Source organism: Passer domesticus, chromosome Z (genome assembly GCF_036417665.1).
Source record: "Passer domesticus isolate bPasDom1 chromosome Z, bPasDom1.hap1, whole genome shotgun sequence".
In the NCBI taxonomy this organism is placed as follows: domain Eukaryota; kingdom Metazoa; phylum Chordata; class Aves; order Passeriformes; family Passeridae; genus Passer; species Passer domesticus.
Genome location: NC_087512.1, coordinates 74,064,032 through 74,089,476, shown reverse-complemented (window position 1 = coordinate 74,089,476; position 25,445 = coordinate 74,064,032). Strand labels below are relative to the sequence as shown.

General features: G+C 40.7%; 1 long non-coding RNA gene across 4 annotated transcripts in view; it reads right to left on the bottom strand.

Moving 5' to 3' along the window:
• LOC135291379 (uncharacterized) overlaps window positions 1-25,243 on the bottom strand; it is a 29,746-nt gene extending 4,503 nt beyond the window's left edge. Inside the window, exons 1-3 of one of the 4 annotated variants that reach the window (XR_010354183.1) lie at window positions 24,663-24,800; window positions 24,183-24,345; window positions 4,791-4,860 (exon numbers count right to left, since the gene is read on the bottom strand). This is a non-coding gene — a long non-coding RNA (uncharacterized LOC135291379). The other 3 variants (XR_010354184.1, XR_010354185.1, XR_010354182.1) reach the window with 3 other exon arrangements.
• Window positions 25,244-25,445: the final 202 nt, after the last annotated feature.

Here is a 25,445-nt window from a genome sequence, read left to right as displayed (position 1 = left end):
AGGCTTGAAAAATATTTTTTTTTTTCATCATTGTAAACACACAATGAAAATCAGATGCAGTCAGTGGAAATGTCAATCATATGGAAAGAAGAAACCTTAGTTTTAGTTCAAATGATCACTGGAAGGAAATAAATCACTGTGTTCATGATTCATGAAAACATGATTCATCTTACAGTGATGGAACAGGTGTCTGAGATCCTTTCATGAAAAGAACATACAAATAAACATCTGGCTCAAAACGTGCTTCTCTCAGCATTGGAAGGTAAATGTAGAAGAATTGTTTGGCTATTCATTTGAATTCAATACCAGAAAGGAGCAGGTCAGTATACCAAATATTATGCCCTTTCAGCTACCTAAGGTTGTTATGTCATGTTGCTAAGGTATGTCATGTTGCTATAGAAGATGCTCCTCTCACAGGACAATTTTAGCTGTAGGCTCCTTTGTATGTGTGGAGAGGAGTTTTTATTACTTGTTGCAACAGCAAGCATTGGATTACTGATTTTATGAGTATATGGCTCTTGGAAAAGTACCTTTAGACAGCAGAGAAGAAAGACCACCACCCAGTTCCCTGGTAAAGTTCACAGTGGTTTTTTGCAGTCAATTATTAACCCAATTGAGCATTGAAGAAATGGAAATTAAGCCTGTTGGTCTTTTCTGCCTGTCTTACTGGAGTATGCCCAGGCTCTGGGCAAGTTTTCTGATCCAGTGGGACCACTTAAAGTTCACAGAGCACTCAATAAAATTTCCTGATGGTTAAGACAGACTGATCTGTATTACACCCCTAGAGCTGGACTTGGTAATTACAGTTTTCACTCTCTCACCTCCATGTGAACTCTGCAGAGTTTCACCCCTTTCAGGAAGGCTCTTGTTTCAAAAAGTGGGTATTTTGAGCAACTTCTCTTCAGGGATATTTTGATCATGAGTTACAGTTGCTGTGGTTCAAATACAGGCCCTGTCATGCAGAGACCATCAGTTTTTTTCCCAGACTCTCCTTGCCAGACAAGGCAAGAGTCATGGAGGTCTGTGAAGCAAGGCTTGTAGTGTGAACTTCCTTGAAAAGACAGTTTGGTACCCTTTGTTCACAAAATTGACTCTGTACCTGCCATTTGGCTCCAGCTGCAGGTAACCCAGAGTTTCAATTCTTCCATATTGGTACTTTGCTGTATCGGGCTGCTTTTCACAGAAAAACCCTTATGAAAGACCAAAAGTTATTTTTAGGTGCTTGTGCACCTTCACAAATTTGCTCCCTGATGTTTTATTCAAGGTGGGGATAACAACTGATGTCCTTGAGGGCTCATTTTTTTCTGGGAATCTGGGACCTTGAGGTTTGTTTTTTTTGCCTTACTTCCTCTATCCATTGTCTCTAGTCTTTCAATGGGTGGTTACTTTTTAAAATTTAGTACATAGTAGCTGATCTTTGGTTATGTAATTGATGCTGCAGTCCAAAAGCACAAGACCTTGAGTTAAACACTTGTTTAAAATAAATTCCTCCTTCCAGATCAGTGATTTGTACCACTTGTTAAAAAACCCTGGGAGTTTGGGAATCAATGAATTCCAGGGAGTTTATGTTTCACTATCAAAATGGTGACAGATCCTTACTTACATCTGTTGCAGCTATCAGTGCCTTTAGGTGAAATTGAATGCAAAGCCCCACAATCCAATACTTCATTGATTTCTACACCTCTCTTTCTTTATGTGCTTGGCTTCTTTGTGTATAGACTTCAGGGTTTTTCGTTTGTTCAATTAGGGAAGAAAGCCCACACCTTCAGTGAACATTAACCAGAATTCTGTTCTGCAGAGATTTCTCTGCCCTAAATGTAGCATTACCTCAGTCCAGAAGAGGGAACTATTGTTTCACGTATTGTAAGTCCAAGCAAATAGTTTAGAGTATATTCCAATGTGAAGATGAAAAGATGAAAATGATCTTCTCTAGCGACAATAAACAATGAGGTGTGAAAATTGAGCTATTTAGAGACTTAAAAAAAACAACAAAATATCAGTGCCTACAAATGCCATCTATCTTTGCTTTTAGAATATTCTTACAATGGTGATTTATATAAAAATGTGTAAGTATAATTGAACTGTTTACCATAGAATAGCAGCACCTGAGATCACACTAATTTTCTGACATGTGAAATAAATTACATTAATTGAGTTATTTTGGTAATGTACTTGGGTTTAATTTGATTTTATGTTAAGTGCATTAACCTTTCTGGGGAACAATAAATGCCTGTTAAAAAATGGATTTCTTCATTTGCAGTTTTCTGCTATAAGCCATTGCCAGAAATCAGAAAGGAGGAGTGTTTTCCTTCCCACAGGAATTAAGTGAACACTTTGGCACTTCAAACTTAGATGTTGTAAATGCCTCAGTTTCTTTAAGGATCACTTATTGAGAGTAATTCTATAGTTATAGTTTTATTATTCAGTTCTTGTAAGTACGTGCTGAGATAATTTAACAGCTGGTGCCCTTGTAGCTAATGTTTGTCTTTGGAGAAGAGGCTTCTTTCTTACATCTGCTCAGCGATGATGCTATGTTTCAGTTGTTAACAATATTGTTTTTAGCCTATATGCTCAACATTAAATAAAGCATTTGTATCCTGACATATTGTCCTGTTATCGTGCATAAAATTGTGCAAATGAGCGTCAAGTAACAAGTGAAGGCACAACACAAAGTCACTGAACTACTATCAACTTATTTGGATCCAGGACTGGGTATGTAATTTAGGACTGAGAAAGTGAGAGAATCGTGCCTTAATTGTTGTCAGGACAATGTGTGGACATCATGTGTAGGTGTGGTCTCCCTAGCACTAGTACTTAGTACATGGAAGCAAGTCTGCAGAACTGTTAGTACTGATGCTAGCTAGTATCTCTGGTTAGGTTTGAATAGAAAGTGCAGGGCTACCATGAGCTGCCAATTAATGGTTTGTCAGCCAAACCACAGCAGTATTCTCCTCACTGCTACTACTAAACAACAAGGGAATGTATGCAGACCGATAACATCAACCCTGTGGCTTTGTCTTAATCCTGCTGTCAACATATGAAACTTGTGGGAATTCATAGGATTAGTGTGTTGCCTAATGCCTTTCTCTGCTCTCTTATATAGCCACCACTGGTTCATCTTGCTGACAAAGGGCAAAACTGATGAAACATGTTTAAGTATAGCTGTCAGGGACATGACACTGTAGAATGACTTGTGGTTACCAATAATAGGCTAAATGCATTTCTTAAGTGAATCCACATAAAATCAACAGAGTTTCATATGTTGTGTGTCAACACTGCACTTTACAGTATTGCTAAAGCACTTTCTAGTCTGAATCTGGGAGGAAATGCTTTGCCAGTTACAATGAGTTAGTTCTCACTTTCTGCATTTCCTGAGTGATGGAATCTATTTTTCATGGTTCTGTGTTGAATTCATCTCTTTCTTCACCATTCCTTGTACCTTCCTACTGATTTTTAAATTTTACTTAGGAATAGTGAGACAGTGGCAAGACAACTGTGGTGGTTTGCCCTATGAGCCATCAAAAAACCACATTAAATTTCAGCTGTTGAACCTTAATGATTGAAAATGATATTCCAAACTGTAAGAACACAGCTTAATTTGCAGTTAAGATCACAAGACATTTCAATGACAATTTAGAGTAGCTCAACTTTTGTCAATAAACTAAGTAGATAGGACTCCAGATGATACCTTGGGGCTATATTATAATATTTCTCCACATATTACTTGTATTTTGCATTTACAGCTCTGTTTTGCCACCATGTGAAATGCTTTATAAGTTTTCTGTACAAAAGGGTTTTGCCATACAAGCATACAAATGTATTCAAGCAGATATGATCTGGAACTCACTGGGGAGAGTAAGTGTGGTTGACTCCAGTGTTTCTTCCTTCTTAGCTGATTTTTAATTCCAGTTATGTATAGAGCAGAGCTGAAAGGACTAAGGGAGTCATCAGTCCATGTCTCTGCCTGATGCAAGATTAAGTGCACCCACACCATTCTGGCAGGTGTTTGTCTGGCCTGTTAAAACCTCCATTGATGGAGATGTGTGTCATGTCAGGTAATCTGTGCCAAATCTTTTCCATCTTTACCCTCAACAGGATTTACACTAATGTCTTTTCTGGATTTTCCCTTCTGTACATTAAGGTTGTTACTTTTTGTCCTATTTTGTAGAACTGTAGAGTACACTATTCCTTTTTATTCCACAATAGCAGTTTGCCTTACTGGAGATTAAGTCCCTCAGTGAAATTACCCTCAGTTCATTCTCTTCTGATTCATCTCACTGATCCTCTGGGTTATTTTAAGTGGTTCTATTCAAATCTTGTGATGCAGCGCCGTACACAGGCTCCCAGATGACAAAGGTGCATTCAAAGGTTATCTTGGCTGTAGCCATGTTTCTGAATGCCTGTATGATTCTTTTTTACCTATAGAAATTAATGGAATCATGCTCAATATATTCACTATAAGCCTGGCCTCCCTTTCTGTAGAGCTGCTATGTTCTTTGTGCCTCATATTTTCCAGATTATCTTTTCTGCTTATGTGTAGTATTTCATGCATCTTCATAGAAGTATTTTATGAACACCTTGAATTAAAAATGTGCCTGGGGAGGAATGTGAGGTCAAACTTCAAAATTGTGCCATTAAGAGCTAGCAGGTGATTTTTTTTTCTCCTGGAAGTTATAGTGCTATGTTGAATTGCAACAACTGGAAATTCAGCTGTCTTAATTACTGGAAATCAATGAACAGTTGTCCAGCTATTTTTGCTCAACCATTCATGAAGTTGGGTGAGTGCCTACCTGGCTCCAACTTTAATTTTCTCCTCTTACACTGTTTATAAAATGACTAGATGCCTTGACATCTTGTTCCCTGGAAAAGAGTATGAGAATGATCCAAGTACAGAGTACAATAGGATGGGTTCTCTTTCTCATAATGAGGCCTCTTTCTTGAATTTTCAGTATTGACAAAAGTCTTCTATTTCCCTGATACACATGGGTTTCCTGAAATACACATAGTTGCATATAACAGAAAAATACTAAGTACATGCTACAAATATTAAAAAATGTTGGAGAAAAATTATTAAGTGCTAACAGAAATTGAAGGTAGGAAGGAGCAGGATGGAATTAAGTCTTTCCTTTCAGTTCTAAAATACTGACACCTGAAGGACACTATCACAGGAAGTGACATTTGGCCTGTGACATTCTTGGATTACGAAAGAGTGCTTATTGGATAAAATTTAGCACTGTGAGTCACAATGTCTCTTGTAAAAATACCTGGGTGAGGTTTTTCTGGGTTGGTTAATGTGGAAGATTAGAAAAAAAAAAAAATAGAAGCCCCTTCAGCCTTAAAATCCTTGAGTAAGGAAAACATCAGTGAGAATACTGTTAGCAATACCAAGAGCAAGTAATGTGGAAGGGAATCTAAAAAGGAACATAGAAGGTGAGAGCAATTCAGTACTAATAGACAGTATGGCTTCTAAAGAGGAGAGAATGAATAACAAATGCAGAGGTTCAACTCCATCTTCTGGAGTCTGATGGAAGACTGGACTCTTAAAGTGTCCATAACTCACATGTAAACATAAGTATATAGACCAAGCATGTATGAACACACAGGCATACTTTAGTATTTGGAGTGTTTGTTTTGCTATGAATAATTTTGAAGGTTTATTTGGGAGAACTTGAAAATGAAATTGTGTTCACCCATGAGAGAAAGACACTACTATGACTAAAAGTGGGAAGTGTCAATAATGGTTGGCTATTTTCTGTGCAGTTGTGGCCTTCTTAAAGATTAAATTACGAAGCATCTCCTCAAAAAATAAACACTATGCTGTAATTTTTTCAGAGAATAGATAGATCTTAGAATTGGGACAGAGAAATCAGGAGATGTGTACTCCATCACAAAGAGAGCTTATATGCTTTCTGGGAAGAGTGTGTGAATCATTTCACTTGTGTACTTCCTGCTAATAGGCAGAACCATCCTTTCTATTGGCATAGAACAGAATGTTTCAACTGAGCTGTCAGATGAAAGCAAAAATATATCTTCCTAAAATGAGGAAAACAGTTTTCATAGAGCTTGATTTTACTTCTGACCTTTAAATTGGGGATGTGGGGAAAAAGAAGGGAAGGTAACGATTTTGGTGGCAATACTCTCTATTAAACATGTTCAGTGTTCTGGGTCAAAAGGGGCATCCATCAATATCCAAAATACTCAGTGGAGCAGCTGTGGTGGTCCAGTGTAGGCAGGTTACAAACCATTGCTATGTATTAGCCATCTGGGAACAATTGGAAACGCCTGCCATCATCTGCCAGGGGCAGCAATTTGTAGGAGCTATGGTGCATTATGATGGATTAGCTCTGCAGCTGAAGGTGTCACAGCCCATTTCTCTGCATCTTCTTTGGGATAACATTGCAAAGCAAAGGCTCTTATTGTTGCAGTTTCAGGGTAAGGAATCTAATTTGTAATGATGCTGTAGGGCAGAAGGGAAGAAAGGCTTAAATAGCCACCGTGCCTGTGAACAAAGCATGCACTTCAGTTCAGCACTTGGCTACCTTCATGGTTACCTACTTCAGGGAATTCCTTATTCAGGAATTATTTATATACTTTCATGGACATTGGAGTGGAGCCATTAACACCAGTCTGGGGCTTGTTTGCCAGGATGCTTCTTCAAGCATTGGTGATCTGCCCTCTCACTCCTATCCCTCCATCTCCAACTAGCTATGCTCTGTTTGCCTCTCCCATCCAAGTAGCCTTGAGCTACTCTGATAGTCCTTGGCAGCCCAGCTCCTTGCAGTTCCTGCCTCAGGGAAGGCACTGAGTCTGTGGTAGGGTCTGTGGTACTGAGGTCTATGTGACACTGGCTTGGACACTTGTAGGGAGTATGAGGCCTCCATTGTCTTCACCCTTGTCATAAGAACCCTTCTGAACAATCTCTCTGTCCCTCTTAGATGCAGCTGATGAGGTAGTTTATTTCATCTCGTCTCATCTCATCTCATCTCATCTCATCTCATCTCATCTCATCTCATCTCATCTCATCTCATCTCATCTCATCTCATCTCAATCTCATCTCAGTTTCCCTTTATCCTTCTTCTGCTTCAGTACAACAGGATGTGCAATGGGTAATCTATACAAATACAGGCATACAGATATATTTTACTGTTGTGATACTCACATGCACATGCACTAACACACACCACTGCTGATGTGTATGTAGGTACTTTATGTGGGTAGTAGACTTCTTTCAGTGTGCAGCTGATCATATTGACATTGTTCCTGAAGCAGGCACCAACAGGAAGTTTTGTATTTTCGTTTGTTCATTTGCTTGTTTTTATTTTTTTGTTTTGTTTTGTTCTTTCAAAAAAGACTGGAAGCTATGCATTTTAATTTTTTAACTTTTAACTTTTCTTTAAAGCAGACTGGCATCTGGTTGTGTGAATCCCAAATACCTTTTACTTCTGACCACTGTTCAGGCCTCTTTCCTTAGAGATTAAAAGGAAAACAAAATACCATATTTGTTGGGCTAACTGGGACTGTTGTTGGCTGTTGGCTGATCTCCCATCTCAAGAAAATAACTGCAGCTGACCCTTTGATTGAAGATCTTTCAGGAAGGCTTAATTATGTTTAAGGAGGAGCAAAATGGTCTAAAGCATCAAGCAGGAGGTTCCTGCACGTCTGTCCTTGTTTCGGCCAGGTGAGTGAGGGCTTTGTACAGAAATGCAGGACATTTGTGAGGGAAATTTCTTAATCTCAGAAACTCCTACATCTTCTGATAGGTTTTGTTTTTGTCCCAACAAGCAGAGAAAATGTGATTTCTACTTTCTGGGATCAGATTCCTTTAACTGAAATTTGAATCCTGAACCTGAGCAGTAGTTAGTGTGCATGACCTTGCACTAGAGCAAAACAAAGTCTTGGCTGAACTAAGTCATAGCATCCATACTCTCTCGTGTTGATATTAACATCAGTAACTGCACATCTTCAGCTCTCACTGATTTCCTCTGTAGTGATGGATATCTAGAACTGTGTGAGAATGATAACAGTAGCAACAAGAGAAGGGCCATTTTGATGGGGACAGGGCTGATGTGAGGACTTTCTGTCTGGATGATTCTGTAATATTCCATATGATATTCTTTCCTCTGTAAGACACAATAAATGGTCTCAAACTGCAGGCTCCTTGTGATAAGATGATAGATGTTATGTAGACTTTTTCTTTGAAATGTGAAGCATAATCTACTCTTGCAACAATATTTATCCATTCCTCTTCACTAACCTTACAGTACTCTTTCACAAGCCCATTGAGAGACTGACCATCAAAAGAAAAATAGAAAATGAAGTAGAGATACCAACCAAAACATTTATTTATTATTCCTTACTGCTTCACACATAAGTGAAGTTGTAAGATTGGGATGGGTGGTAAAGTGGGATATATAAGATATATAAGTCATACTATTCAGGGGTTGGGAGACGAATATTGTGCTGGTGACATGAAGGGCTGAGTTACAGAGCAAGTGTAAGTACACAGGATGTAGGAGAAGACATGCAGTGAAAAGAGGCAGATCTGGCTATAATCTCCCTTACTGCATGCTGCCCTAAGGAAATATGCTGTTTGTGTAAGCCAGCGGCAAGTAGCCACATAGTGCAGTGATGGCGAAAGGCAACACTTTTGTGGCTTTTTCTTCATGCAAAAAGGGTTTGTGCCTGTAGCTGGATTGTTTGATAAAATTCTGGTGTTCCCTCTACCACAGTGGCTATGTATAGTGAGGAAAAGTGTGATTTCAAGAAGCACATCAACTAGATTTAAATTTCAGTGAAAGTGCATGTACAGAACACTGAAAGGAATGTCAGCTCTCTTTGTTCTAAGCCCAGAAACTTTTTGTTGCTAACCTTCTGGTGAGAAATGAGAAAAGAAAACACATCATTGTGTGTTATATATAGGTTGTAATTACTTTTCTGTCTTGTATACACAATAGCCACTGTTCTCAGAGAAAACAATTGGACACTTTTATGGAGAGCTCCTAATGGACCAGCACAGCAAAATTCTTTCGGAAGTTCCATAAGGAAAATGCAGAAGAGGTTACCTATTGGGGTATTATTAACTTAAGTCTTGCCATGCAAGATAATTGTGGATTGTATATTAACTCTTGAAGAGGTGCCTCATATGTCAAAGCTGTCAATGCAAGCTTGGAAACTGCAAGTGTAAGACAGATAAAACAATGAAAAAAAGGGAAGGAGTAATCTTAAGTGTGAAAAAGCAAAAAATATGCTAAGGCTATTCCTTTGGAAAACGCAGAGTTCCTAACAGGTCTACAGACAAAGTGTCAAGGGATGAGGCAGAAGAGGGTACAGTTGGCTTCTGTTTCTGCTGTGAAGGAGCCAGGGATTGAATACCAACATTCACACTGCAACCAGGGCAGAAGTGAGTGGCCTCAAGGAGGGGCTGTGAGCATTCTTTCCTTGGCATATGTAGAATAGACAGCACCTAAACAAGCTTGGGCTTATTCAGGAGTGGTAGAGGTGCTGGTACTTTTCAAACTGCTGTGGAGATGACAACACCATAGACTTGAAGAGGAAAACCCAAGCTGTGTGCCAGAGCAGAAAATAGTGCTTGTGACTGCCAACAGGTGGATGAGGTATACATGCTAACTGTCAGGCTCAGAACATTTAAAAAGGCACAGGGGCATTTAATATATCAGTGCCTGGAAAATTGGCTAAACATTTCTTAGAAAAATGTTAATCTTTCACCTGTGGGGAGAGACCTCACAAGACTCTCCTGCAGATTTTATTCTGGAGAATTGGCAGAGTGTTTGCTGGGGATAAATGGCAATGAATAAACAGGTTGGATCATGCCATATCACTGCTCTCTACTCTGCTGTCCCAATAGATATGTGCTTTTGGGCCAGCATCTGGTATGGGGTTTCATCTTGTTTAGCTGGAGGCACTTGGTGTGCATATATTTGGCTCCAAACCAGACACACCAACTATGCAGTCAGTGGAGGAGCAGTCTGCTTCTAAGGAAGGAGGATTTTGTCTTGGGTAGAAAACGTTGGTTTTTCAAAATGGTGAAATCTGTGCATGGTGTGAGGACCCTGAACATGGTGTCGCAGTGATCCTAAGGGGTTCATCAAAGGCATCACTTAGAGAGCTCATTCTCAGCCTTAATGTGTCTGGAGTCTTAAAACTGGAGAAGTTTTCTTTCTGTTTCTCAAAGGAGGTTATTGAGGACAAAGACACTGTTGATGCTCATCTGTCAGAGTAAGGCATTGTATGTGCTTCAGGTTTGCAAAATCCTGTGAAAGACATGTGCAGCACTAATTGGCTTTTGTTATTTTCTTAGAGCACCTTCTGGGGCGTTCATTCCTGTGGCCTCATTTCAGCTGCGTGGCAGGTATTCATCATTAGTGCTTCTTTGCCTGCTACAGAAGTTTTTTTCTCAGCATTATGAAAAGGCCTAATTTATTGTTGTAGGGATGCATGCCTTTGGAGAAGCTCTGGCAATTCTTGGAAGAGCTGTGTAAGATATAGTGACCCTTGGCTATCAGCAGCAGTTGCAGAGATAGGAGAATAGCGGGTGTATTTTCCACCTGCTTGCCCAGGGTCAGGGACAGGTAGACTAGAGCAAATTGAAACAAGGTGACAATGATCCCAGCCTGAACACAGCAGATCTCATATACAAGTAGATCAGGGTTTTGGGTTTCTGGGTTGTATTTGCTATTGAGTCCTTTTCATATCCTTCTGAAGATCAAAAATAGTAGCTACATTTTTCTTTTCCTTTCTCTGCGAAGGATGGCCCCATACATCTTCCTGCTTCCAGCTAAAAAGTTTGATTCTGCTTGGATGAGGACATAAATATAGTCTGAAGCAGGGCAGGAAGGAGTGACTTAGAGATATGCCTGAACAGGGATAACTGTTACCCTCATGTCTCATCTCCAGAAACAGAGACATTCTCCAACTTTGGAGTACTGTGATACAGGGGAGCAAAAGTTCAACATATCTCTCTTAAAACCCCCCAAACTGATGAGTAATGAAGGCTAGCTACCACTATTGTTATAATTTGATTTTTTTTGGTATCAGAAAATCAAGCCTTGTGTTGATAAGTTTTCTCTTTTTCTGTCTTACATATAACCACAGCAAAGACAAAATACATCACATTCTGTATTTGTGGATAATGGCTGCATCTGAAAGCAGCTGTGGGAGATCGCAACAACAGAGTTAAGGGACCTGAGATCTGCTACAGAGCTTCTAGGATTATGCAACAAAATATTACTCTGTAGTTGGAATTATATCACTAAATGATTTCAGTTTTGTTTCTGAAGCTATTATTTATAAACGGAAGTAATAAATATGTGCTTACTGTGCTTACCTGAACAAAATGTAGGATCATAGAATCATTAAGGATGCAAAACTTCAAAGACAGTCAAGTCTAACTTTTCAGCAAAAATCACCATTTCAAAAAAACCCATAGCACTAAGTGCCATATCCAGTCCTTTCCTGAACATTTTAAGGGATGGTAACTCCACTGCCTCTCTGGGCAGCCTTTTCCAATGCTTGACAACTCTTTCTGTGAAAAAATTCAGGCATAACCTGAACCTTTTCTAGTATGGCTTGGTGTGGTGTCCTTTTGTCCTGTCACTGGCTATCTGGGACAAGACACCAACTTTCACCTGGCTACAGCTTCCTCTCGGGTAGCTGCAGAGAGAAAAAAGGTCTTCCATGAGCCTCCTTTATTCCAGGCAGAACAAATCCCACTGTCTCAGCTTCTTCTGTTAGCTTTTACTCTCTGGACCTTTCTCCAGCTCCACTGCCCATCTCTGAACATTCTCCAGCATCTCCAGGTCCTTTCTGAACTGGGGGCCCCAGAACTGGACACAGAACTTGAGAACTTGCCACTGCTGAGTGCAGACAGACAAGCAGTGCCCTGGTCTCGCTGGCCACACTATTGCTGATACAGGCCATGATGCCATTGGGCTTCTTGGCCACCAGGCCACAATCCTAGCTTCTGTACAGGCACTGTTGACCAGCACTTCCAAGTTCTCTTTTCTGGGGCAGCTTTCCAGGCACTCTGCCCTGGTCTGTAGCACTGCACAGGGTTGTTGTGACCCAAGGGCAGGACCTGACACTTGGCCTTATTGAACCTCACACCTTGGGCCTTGGCCCATTGAGGCAGCCTGTCCAGATCCCTCTGCAGAGCCTTCCTGCCCTCCAGCAGGTCAACACTCCACACAGTTTGCTGTTATCAGTGAATTGTGCTGAGTACAGTTGATCTCATACAGATCATCAGTAAAGATTTTAGACAGGATTGGGCCAAATACTGATTCCTGAGGCACACCACTGGTGACCAGCCCTCAGCTGGATGTGACACCATTCACCTCCACCCTCTGACTGTGCAGCCAGTTCCTAAGCCAGCAAAGAGTGCTCCTGTCCAAGCCGTGGGCTGCCAGCTTTTCCAGGAGTGTGCTGTGGGAGGTGGTGTCAAAGGCTTTGCTGAACTCCAGGTAGACAACATCCACAGCCTTCCCCTCACCCTCTGGGGAGGTCACCTGGTCATGAAAGGAGATCAGGTTGGTCAGGCAGGACCCACCTTTCCTAATCCCATGCTGGCTGGGTTCAATCCTCTGGTTTCCTGTATTTGTTTTGCAACAAACTTTCAGGGACAAGCATATGTAAAAAGTAATTTTATAAGACTTTTACTGTAAAAAAATATTCTCTTCACATAAACTTGAAAGACTTCAATATTTCATCCATGCCAATGAGTTTATCAGTGCATCATTGTGTCACTTGATAATACCATAAAACTGTAAAAGGATACACATAGGTCCCACAAGCTAGAGTGTGAGTGAGCAGAGACACAGACAATTTCCTTTACTGCAAAGGCTATAAACATGGTCATGGTGAGTAAGACCAAAGATCTAAGGCAGGATTCCTTTTTCAGTCATAATCAAAACCAGGTGTGTAGATGAAATTAGGACCATATGTAATTTTCCCCAGGGTCCAATTATTTTCAGGTTGGAAACTCCCTTGTTTAGAACTGGGATCAGTGTATTCTTCCAGCTTGCTAAATATTCCACAAGTGGACACAGGAGAGTGGATGATAAGCTAGTGGAAAAGCTTTAAGCCTGTCCTACTGTGAAAACAATACTTTAAGAAATCATTGAAACAGATACCACAATGATGAGGAGTTTAGAAAACCTAGTCATGTATATAATTCTGTAACTAACATGTTTTGCAGTGGAAGGTGTGATTACTGGGTAAAATAGAATACAGTTTGCAATGGCTAAAATGGCCAAGGATGTGATCTCTCAGCATCTTTCTCTGTAGCTCAATGACTGTCAAAAAGGCTTATGTCTACTTTCTTATCTACGAGCCACTCCCTGTACTTCTAATCATAAACTGTTTACTCCAAGAACCCCTCCAGCAAGTTCAAATAAACAAAGCAACTGGTAAAGTGGTAGCTGTATGTGAGTGCCTGGGGAGAGGGATGTTATAAATGCTGACAATAGACGGGCTCAATATATTGTTTGAGAAAGTTGTAGCCGGCTGCCTCATTCATCATAGTGACAGCAATACTGACAGCTCTCTGCAGTGCTTCATCTGTGAAATGATGGATCAGCAATGAGGGCTGGCTGGCAGGAGGCACTTGAAACATCCAGGGTTTTCAAAGTCTACTTTCTCTGTAATGCTTTATTCGTGCTGCATAATGGACAAGCACAAGCAGTGTGCTGAATTATAGGCTTGAGCCTTGAAGTCCAGTCCAGGGATAATTTTCGTAAATCTGCACAATTCTTTCCTTTTCAGATGCACACAATAGCAAAGCCTGTGGAAGAAGTGGGGAAGGTGAGACCTCTTCAGGGCCTGGCCACTCAGAGCTGTTTGAAGTCAATGCAGAGATGCAGAGCAGTTACTTACAGAGCAGGAGAGGCCAGACTTATCTGTGATTTACATGTGGAACAGAACTGGCCTGGATGTAGATGCCGATGACCAGAGATTATTTAAAGCTACAAATCAGTCTATCAGCTGTATGCAGAGAGGCAAATTAATGATGACATAATTCTAATGGCTGGTGTAGCTCAAGGAGTAGGTGAAGTTACAGTGCCATGACAACAGCAGCAGTATTCAGAGAGGATGTGAAATAGAGCTTAAAATCTGGCAAAGATAGGTCGAATACAAGTAGTATGTGCAGGACATGAGTGAAATGCTCCCTGACAGCACCATGATACTTGGCTTTTTCTTCTTTATTGCTGTGAAGCTGAGAGGAGACTTGTTAAGGAAGAGCAGTAGCAGCATCTAAAGCTGTATTTTAGTTAAGGGTCACTGTCAGTGCTTTCATTATAAAACTTGCTCCTCCAGATAATACAGCACTGCAATAAAAACGTTCACTCTGGCCTGAAAGGTGCAGTACGACAGTTTGGTCCAGGAGCACAAACAGAGGAGTGAAACAGCCCAACTGGAAGTCTGTTGAAGTGAAAGGCAAGGCTTTTGTTTGCTTTTTGATCAGGCTCCATGTAAGCTGGGTGGCTGTGAGATGAATTTTCATGCTTTAACATGGGTGAAGACTAGTTCTGTTTGCGGTTTTATAATTTCTTTCTACAACAGTGAATTTGGCAGAAGGGATATATTTTCATTAATCTGTATTTTTTGGTGTTTTTAAAAAAATTTGATTTATGAGACACAAAGAAGAAAAAAGTTAACAGTGAGACATAATTTAGGATAGTCAAGTTTCCAACTTGAAAAGTTTGTGAAACTACTTATTTGATCTAGAATCGCATTTTCAGCTTTGTGTGCTGGTATTTTCAGAGCTACTGATAATAGCTACTGATAATTTGTGTATTCGAAAACAACTGACACATTTTGTGGCACTGGATTTGTATATTTCTGCTACCTCTTCATTTTTATAAAAGAATAATTAATGCTATTTTGATCTTGCATTTTAATTTCTAGAGGACATGCATTTACCCAGACATCATTTAAGTATGGGGATTGCTTACTGATTCATCATTCTAACAGAAATGGAAAAGAACAGTTGCAAAATTAATTCAGTTTATAATTTGTCCAATCTGGTCATCCGCCAACCTGGTGAAGCCCTATGATATTTTCCTAAATGCGTTGTTTAAGTATTTCTCCAGTGCGCAGAACAGCTGGGAGGGGGACAGACTGTCCCACTGGCAAATCTTCATACCATGCTTTACATTCCAGATGCACTGCTACCATTATTCTGATCTACTTGCTGGGATCACAGTCCTATTGTCAACTCAACAGAAATATGATAAGAAACTGATTGAAGAGGGGGACCTGACACAGGGCTGTGGACCTGCACACCTTCCACTCATCACTCTGGGGCTGAAATATGTCTTTTTCATCTCTACATGAAACTTTTGAACCAATGAAGACAAAGTATACTATCTTTAAAAAGTACTGGTCTGGCACTACCTAAGAACTAGTGTATTTTTATGTTTGGTTCCAATAAAATCAAAAGATAATTTAAAACATTCAGACATAATTTAAAAAATAGCTTTTTGCTTTTTTCTCCTTTAAATTAAGATCTTAGGGTATATGAAGGTTTGCAGTTCAATTAATAGAGACTTGGGAAATATTATCTATTGTACAGTTATTTTAACTGTACTGAATGGTCTTATAGCCATTCATTTTTTTTTTTTTTTTACTATGTCCTTATGACACAGTAAACAGCAGAGTGTACATCAAAAATGTGCTTATCATTGATATAGCTACTTACATCTTACCTTCTATTCATAGTGTATGAAGTTGTATAAGTTGTAAATGTGACAGCAGTATATGATAATGCCAAAAGTATTGTGCTGAAAGTGTCAGAGTTTAAGGAATAAAGAATTCAGAGAGATGAAAGAAGTCAGAAGCATCGAGACTTGTGGAACTTAAATTCATTATTTGTAAGTGTGCTTTTATCCTTAAACAGAGACCCACTAAACACTCCTAACATCCTGGAGTCATTGAAGTATGAGAATAGTGAGCACCTCTGGAAGCAGTGCCTACCATTGACCATGACCTCTTCCTCATAACAAAACCTTAAGGCACTGGTTTTAACACTACAATGCATGAATGCAGACTCTTTGACAGAATCCTTGAAAAGGAAATCCCTTGTAGAGATGCACTTGTAGACATGTCAGAAACCTGCTCTGTGGGGCATGGGTGGGCCCAGCTCTCTGGGAGCAGAATGGTGGAGATGTACCATGTGAGATGCACAACTACACCACAGGATAGCAGATGGTGAAACCAGATGTGGGTCAGCCCTGCACAGCTTCTTTCTCAGGCAGATTCTTTCCCATGCACCAAATTATTATTATATTAGGCTGTGGGGTCAGCAGGACTCATAATGCAGTACTGGGTAGTCACAAACTCCCAGTTCCTTGGGAAACAGTGAGCACTGGGTTTAACTGCAGGGGCTGAAGTCCCAGAAGACCTTTTGGTGAAACCATATCACCTCTAGGGAATACCAGCGCCAGGACACTTCTTCCATGATGTCGTGTGAAGATCCCTTTACTGGAGGGGTGAGAGGTGGGTGTCAACACTCTTGTTCTCACCATGCCTTTGAGGACACCTCAGATAATCCCAGCACTGTAGTAACTGGCACACCCCCCCCATACGGCTTTTGGAAGCTCATGAGGAATATTTTAGATTCTATGCCTGTGCCTTTGCCATGACATCATTTGCAAAACCCACATAAAGTTACTTAGTTCCTACACACATATATTTTACATGTTACAATACACAGGGAGTAGTAGAATCAGGTAGTAAGTTTATGACCAAATGATGTTTCTCTGAAGCATATTATTTCATGTTAATGTAGAGAAGGAGAAAAGACCTGGAGATACTGCCTCTCAAGAGCACTGCAGTAAGACTGAAAATATGAAATACAGACAATGTATTTATATCCCTCATCTATCTCATTCAGAGCTATCTGACATGAAAAATTCAGTCAGAGTCCTCCATTTGGGACTTTTCCAAGCTTGGCCCGTGTCCCAGTCAAAGACATGCATACTTGAATTGGAAGACCTCAAAATCCAATTTAAAATAACACATTTTAGTGCATTTCTGTGTTCATAAGAAGATTCTGAGTAGTTGCAATTTAGCAGGGGACCAAAATCCCTTTTCAAAACTGTGTACACCACAGAATGGAATTATTATCCAGAGGTCAGTTGACCTGTATGCTTTTAATTACTTTTGGGATGATTATCAGTTACTATAGGCTCAAGCCCTTGGGATGTGAAAATTGTAATTAAAAGAGTGAATTTTTATGAGGAATGATGGACAGTAAGTTGTACATCACAAAATGTCTGCACAAGGCAATGGCATCTAAGCATGGCTCTACTATACTCTAAGCATGATTCAAATTTTCTTTCTATTAAATTGGTCAAGCCATGAACTGACACTTTAGAGGACTTGCTAAGTTTTCAAGAGGTTTGGGCTCTCTTGACTAGATGTCTATGCCCGCTCCATCTCCAGGAGTTTGGATTACAAACATCATTGATAGCATGATATGGCTTCAGCCCACTGATGCTTGAAGAGGAGGAATAGCAGCAATAAGGAACTGAGTGCTGCAGTGTCCTCTGTCAGAGTATGTTTTTGATGCATATGTCTCCATTTCTGCCTTTTAGAGTGGCTCCTTTGGACACAAAGTCTTACCATGTGGATTTAGCTTGGCTTGCGACTGCAAGGAGCAGAGTTTCATTTATTAGTTTTCCTAAAACAGCTGCTGTACTTTCAACTCCTTTAAATCAGAGGCTTCTGCAGCTGCATATTTCAGGGATGCAGAAGGATAGTTGTGTTCTCAATATTTCTTTTGATGTTAGGTAGCTCAGGAGAAGATAAAATTGTGAACACTCCTTGGGTTATAACTTGAATTTACAATCTTGACAGCTCTGTTCCGGCACAGTGCCAAAAAGCTCTTGGTACATTTAAACAACGATAGGACGAAGTGATATTGTCTCCTAAGGGACAACAGGAAACAACTTGGCCTTTCAGAAATGTTACATTGATGTGTTTTCTTAGGAATATCAAGTCTAAGTATGGTAATCTCCTGGTAAAACATCTCAAGGGATCTCAATTGAAAGAAAAGTATGATATGATAAAACTGCTGTATGGAATGAAAATAAGGAAAAAGAATGAAAATGGGAAAGCAGTTTCCTTTCAGATAAACTGTAAATCCACAGGAATAATTTCTCTGTAGGAAAAGGGATTCTTTGTTCATTAAAGAGCGGCTTGAAGGGACACTTTCATAGCAACTGTTATGTGATGTACGCGCATGATAGACTCTCAGCATAATCTAGAACTTGTCTTTGAGAGATAATACCAATGAATTTGTCATTATTTATTTTTACAGCAGTCATTTTGGGCAAAATAAATACCAAAATCCAATCTTGTAAGTCATGCCTCTGCATCAACAGTGAAAGGCTAAACAAGAAAAATGTGGTCTAAATGAGGCAGTCAGTTTTCATGAAAAGAAGCATAGATAAAGACAGAGGTGCTCAATACTGTCTTTTCCTCACTCTTTGCTGGTGGGCTCCCCTGAGACAGAACTTAAGGAAGGTGAGAACAACCAGCAAGTGGATGAAGGCTGAGTCAGAGATTACTTGCACAGACTCAACACCTGCAAGGCTGTGGAACTCCAAAGACTGCACCTAAGGCTGCTGAGAGATCTGGTCTATGACTAGGTAGGGTGACCTTCAAGCATTTTTGTAAGGCTATGGAGAGTTTGGGGAGAATCCCAGCAACTGAAGAAATATCAAACCTGTCTTCAAAAAAGGAGAGGAAAGATGACCTGGGGAACCTCAGGGCAGTCAAGTCTCACTTGGCTTCCTGAGACAATCATGGCATGCATTCAGTTGGAGCATATCCCTTGCTGCATGAAAGAAAAAGGGATTGGAACCAGGGATGAATCAGGTCTGAGTCAGCTGGTTACTTTGTGTGATAAAGTGTTTGTGCACAAGGAAAGAACATGGAGTACAACATCGGCAAGGTTTCCATCCCACAAGGTCCTTGAATCCACGCTAGAGATTAGAGTCGGGGTGGATAAATACCTGCTTGACTGGCCAAGATGAGAAGTGGTGGTCACCAGGCCAGATCTGCCTAAAGGCTCATGCCCCATGGAGTCTTTCAGGATCTTCTCTAGGGCCTTTGGTTACTGTTTGCAGTAGTGAAGAAGGGAAGTCACAAGAGCACTCTGTCAGGTTTGTAGGTGACACCAATGCCGTGGGTCTGGGCTTAGCTCATCTGGAGCCTCAGGGCACCCAGCAGCACCTCAGTGCCGATGGAGAGGAGATCAATGAGACAGGGACAAGCTCCTCATTGCAGTTCTTGGCTGCATGCAAGAATCTTCCTTTGCTTTCCAAAGATAACAGCCAAGCCCTGGAGGAGCTGCCCTGCATGCCCTGTGGTCTCCACTCTTGGAGGCTGCAAACCTAGAGCTGAGCTACTGCTCTGTGCAGGTGATGAATAAGGGGCCCTCTGGGGTTCCCCATTTCCCACCAGTGCTCTGGCTTTAAGAAGCAGAGAAAAATAGAGCATTGTTTTTTAAAGTGCAATTGAAGGTATCATATCAGCACAGCTGATTATGCAGTAGATGGAGTTTTCAGTCTCCGCTTTACAAAAACATTTTATTATTTTAGGCAGTAAATGGAAGGAATCAAAACCATGATCAAAATGCTGTGACTTTGCAGTAGGCAAGACAAGGGCAGCCTACTCCCTGTGGTATGCATGTCAGGTGACATGGTCTTTGCTTAAAGTAATTTACGCCTTTGTAATGCCATTGTAAAACTGTTACTGTCCTCATTGCTCAGTCCTTTCAATATACTTTGAGAGAGTGGAAATCAATACATAAAACTGGAATCCAACTTTTTTTATCTGGCAACTGTGTATTTTATAAATTTCTAGAAAAAAATATCCTGTTGGCATTTTTTCGCTTGCCGAAAACTGAAAGAAGCATGGGTGAATAAACTTTTGAATATCTTTCTGAAACTAGCCACTCCTCTCCTTTGAGACTTTGCCAAAGATGCAAGGGCTGTTATCCTGATTTCTGAGTAATTTTCATGGCAATATTTTTTCATTCATATTTTGGTTTTGAACAGTCAGTCTTGCTGCATATCTTATTATTCAGCCTTATCTAGACAGAGAATTTTTCATAGTGCAAAGTCTATCTGTTTTGGTATATTCAGGAGATTTTGCAGTGGTAGCTATCATAATAAGAAGCAAGCAGAGGCCAGGAGATTGATTTGCTGTAGCAATAGAGATGAGTCTGATATTGATAGGCCTAACTGAGGGCTCATGCTTCACCCAGCAGGCTTCAGAAGGCTGTTTGTTATTTCATTTTTTTGGCTTAGAAGAATGTGATAAATGACCTCTTGTATTGCTTTGTGGCTCTCTTTGCTCCATTTATTTGTTGTCATCATGCTCCCATGAATATTTCATCATTATTTCTACAAAACATTGCCCAGCAGGTTACATGAACATTAGTGTTTTGAGAAAACAGAATTTTTGAGTACCAAGCTTTTGAAGAGGTTTGCCATTTATTCATAGCAGAAGGATGGAGAGGGTCATAAGAAGCTCACTGACTTAATGAAGAGATGAAGGAGAAGGTAGTGAAAGAAAATTGAGAGAACTAATAATTCTGCAAGCTGTTGTAGACAATATAATACGTACATTCACACCATCTTTCCCCTTTGCTTACTGTAATTGTGACACTGTTGTATCTTTATAAAACACTTAGGAAGGACACTGCAGGTTCATTGCTTCATTGCCCATGACAAGAAGAAAAAGATTATGGAAAGTAATAAGCAGCAAGCATTGTGCATACAGCTTATTCAAGGCAGCTGGATGAACTGTGCATTGTATGGCAGAGCAGTTCTAGAGAGAACGAAATACTGCAACAATAAAGATCTTGATGGGATTGTAGCTCTGTTAGTCTAGGAGAGGTCATCTGCACATACCTTTTACATTGTAGTGGCTGACTGCAGAGTTTGACTCCTAACAATTCCCAGATATGCCATTTCCCAGCACTCATATACCTAAGATGGTTTAGAGGCTGAACATTAAAGTACATGACCAAGAGAAAATGTCTTGTGAGCTCAGTTCTACGCTTTGCAAAGTATTAATTTTCTCTTTATGTCATGAACTGTGGAAATTCATATATTCTGTGGCTATAAACTGGTTAAGTCATGGAGAGAAATTCTCATAAGGTGGGACAAAAAGAGGTGAGAATTTTATAAGAGGTAGGAAAAAGGAAGAATTTGAGCTTGTTTTAGGCAAAAGAGTTGAGAGGCAGCTGCAGGTCAGTGTAGTGCTTTCAAAGAGTTGCTGGTTTTGAGATAAGTATATTACTTTTGGTGTTGCAAGGGTCAAAAAATTGTTCCTTAGCAGCAGGGATTACAGTCCTGCTTAAGTGCAGGAGTTTTTTATGTGCTAAGGTGGAATGAACCATAACTCTTCCCAAGCCTGCTGTCAACATCCCATTGCTTTTTCCTAATTCACCAGCTGGATTCTCCACACGTCTACTGGATTAGCAACATCCCTGGTGCCTAGACCTCAGCATCCCACCGTCTCTGTTAAATATGTGGAGTATGCATCTAGTCATGTTGCAAAGTATCTGTGGAGACACCTCTATAAGCATTGCTGTACTGAATTACACACCAGCCTTCACGCTATGGGTCAGTGTCCTAGGGTGACGTTATGATGCTTGTATCCCCAATTGTGTGTTCTGTTAATGCTGGATATTATGTTCTGTGCCTTCAAGACTGGCTCTGAAGAGCAAGGTTTGTTTTGGATTGTTATCAGGCTGCTCCTCCACGGCTGGAGGGACACAGAGACGGGGCAGTACATAGTGCGGCTTTGGCTCTTTGCTTTTGCTCTTGCTTCTGCTGTGCTCCTGCTTGGCTTTTGCTTTTTGCTTCTGCTATTTAGTTAGTTTACCTAAGCAGTCCAAATCTTTTCCGGACAGTTTTTCCTTTCCCTTTTTTTGGAACTACTCAAACCTGCTCTGGACTGGGACCTGGGAAACACCGGGAGTTTGCATCTTGTGGCTGCAGCAGCCATTCCCAGCCCCGGAGGAACTGACAACAGAGCGACCACTCCCAGGAAAGACTTTCTGAATTTGTCATCCTTTTCAGATCGGTGAAAGTGTTGTCATCCAGTACTGTTCATTTTGTGTGCTGGGGATGTTTTGCCTGTTAAATAAACAGGTTCTTTCCACTTCTCTCTGAGGAATCCTTCCCGAACCGCTGGGGGGAAGAGGCCATGTGGGTTTGCTTTCTGGGGGCCCCCCCTTTTTGGAGGTTTTCTCCCAAATTTGCCCTAATCCAGGACAGTCAGTAAAGAAGCCAAGCTATGCACACAATTGTGTCTAGATATAGAGAACACAAAATTATCAGGCCAACTCAAGAAGAAGGTTCATAGGCTTGCTAGGGCGACTCATAGAAAAGCTTTGCACTCCCTAATGCTCTGCCAGTTCTCTTCCTTTAAATATCAGTCAGAGCACAATATGTGGCAGCTGATATTTCAGATAGGCTAGTTGGACTTTAAGGCAAAGATCCTGAATACAATTTGCAACTTGTCTGTGGCTGAGAGATGAAGGCTTTTCCTGCCAGATTTACTCTACATATTGATAGGAAACACTTGTTCTTACTTTACACTGTGGTGCAGCTGACTCCAAACAAGGCTGATTACACTGAACCTCTAAACAGCTCTTTATCTTTCTGTGTCAGTTTGCAAGTCAGGACCAAATATATAGCGAAGAACAAACCTCAACAAAGCACAGTGGAAATACATAGATGCACTAAAATAATTGTAGGGAGGATGGAATACTGTGAATGGATGGAATGGACAAAATACCTGTGCAGGTGGAAGATTGGAAGATGCTGAATAACATATTAAAAAAGCAAAAAAAAAAAAGAGAAAAATATAGAAATATGAATATAAAAAGAAAAAAGACATAAAGAAGAAGAAAACCTGAAAAAAAGTGTAAAAAGGGTGGGATAAATCTTCCACTGGTAGAAAATATTGTAACACCATTTGAATGCAACAGACTTTCATCAAAAGCATGCTCTTACAAAACAGATGACTGTTTCTCAAAATGCCTCTTCATGATTAATGACTAATCCCTCACAGTGAGTACACTAGAAGAGAAGAAAACCATTTTTGGTTCCTGTTTTCACAGATTATTGTCTTCCACCAACGATATAGTAGCAAAATACAATCCTTATGCACTTTTTATGTTTTCCAATTTTCCCAGTTTAGAGACATTGCCAGTTTTTGTCCCTTCAGCTGTGATAAACAGAGTTCTTTACTAGTGCTGTAGAATGCTGCTATATTTATTTCTGTCTTCTGTCCAGCACCTTATTTGTTCTCTCTTGGAGACACAAGCAGAATATTAATGAAAAAGTTTAGCTAATTTACTTCTTTAGTTCTTTTCCACTGAAAAAACATTAATTCACTAGCAGCATATCAGTAGAAAGCAGAGTCTGAAGTTTCTGAGAAATGCAGCAAAGCACCAGGGATATACAACTTTTGCTGGGGAAAGAGCTGAAATTTCTTGCCACATCCCTAACAGACCCATTTATGGATTAGGAGGTGGAGATAATAAGAAAAACAATGAATGAATGAATCTGCTCTAAGATCAAACCTATGACCAGGAAATAATTTTGATTTATTGCAGAATAGTGGAAACCAATTTCTGCAACCAGTACACCAGACCCTCAAAGGAGTTAGGTCAGAACATCCTCTAAAATGTGTAAATGTACATTTTAGGTGGACTTTTACACAGTATTAATAACTGGTAGTGTTAAATGGGCATTACAGTGCATGTGGTATCACTGTTTTATCACTTTTCTTAGAGCTCACCTTGCAAAAAAACCCCAACCAAAAAAAATTGCTGAGTCATGTTTCCCAATTAGCCTCTGGAATTATTATTATTTTTATATTTCATGTTTCTTGGAAATCTATCTATGCTAACCTATCTCTGACCAGTTGCAGATCTAGGGTTAAAATTGAGCTGTTTTTTTAATTGACTTATAAAATACTCAAGGTTAAATAGGTAGGTCAGTGTAAATACATTTTATTTTTATAATTTTATATGAGTTATTCTGAAATTCACTGGGGGATGAAGCTATAATATTTTGTTTCTCTAGCAACTTCAACATTTTTGAAAAAGATATAAAAGACCATATGAGATTACTCCTTACCTGCACCTTCTGGAGCAGCATAGTTTAAAGTACTGTGGAAAGCCTCTTTATCATAGGTTTTTTGCAGACCATCTAATCTAGGGATGCCGCAAGCTGTTAAAAAGGATGGTGGTGGTGTTCTCCTTGCTCTTTAAGCTTCCATCTGTAGACTACAGCTGTGCAGCTAAAAGAAAAGACAAATAAGACTTGAATCACAGAACCACAAGGTTGGAAGAGATCTTAAAGATCATCAAGTCCAACCCATGCCCTAACACCTCAACTAAACCATGACACCGAGTGTCACATCCAGTCTTTTTTTAAACACATCCAGGGATATGTTTAAAACACATCCACATCTCCGGGCAGACCATTCCAGCATTTTATCACCCCTTCTGTACAAAACATCTTCCTAATATCCAACCTATATTTCCCTTGGTGCAGCTTGAGACTGTGTCCCCTCATTTTGTCAGTTGCTGCCTGGAGAAAGAGACCAACCCCCACCTGGCTACAGCCACCTTTCAGGGAGTTGTAGAGAGTGATAAGGTCACCCCTGAGTCTCCTTTTCTCCAGGCTAAACACCCCCAGCTCACTCAGTTGTTCCTCACAGGCCTTGTGTTCCAAGCCCCTCACCAGCCTTGTTCCCCACCCCCACCTCCTTTTGAGAGTGTCAGTTCATTGTCTCCTCCCCTGTTCCCCTGGTTACCCTCTGTCAATTCCCCCTGAGTTCCTGTCCATCACCCACTGTCCCCTTCCCTCTTTCCAGAAAGTTCTCCCCTCTTCAGTGGGTGATTGGATCGGGAACAAGAGTCCCTCCCTGTCACATTCCCTATTGGCGAGCCGGCATGTTTGTCACGAGTTTGTTCCCTCCCAAGTTCTCTCTCATTGGTTGAAATGTTGTATGTTCCGTCCCTTTATAATCGGCTGTGTCCCCCCCCTCGTGGTTTCGAGTCGACTGGATCTCCTGGAGACATTAAACTCAGGCCTTTGCCCCCGAGAAGAGTCCCTCTTTTCTTACTTCGCCTTCCTGCTGATCACTGCTGCCTCCTGTCGAGGCGCTCCCCGGACGCCCCGGCGCATCTGGGCAGTGCCCCCCGGCTGTCAGCTGCTGTGCCACAGCTCAGCCCGTGCAGACTCCTCCCCTGCTGGGGGGAGTAGAGAAAAACTCAAGACAGCAGCTCGGTAGGTCTCCTCCACATGTGCTCCAGCCTCTCAACGTCCTTCCCAAACGGAGGGGCCCAGAACTGGACACAGCACTCAAGGTGTGGCCTCACCAGTGCTGAGTAC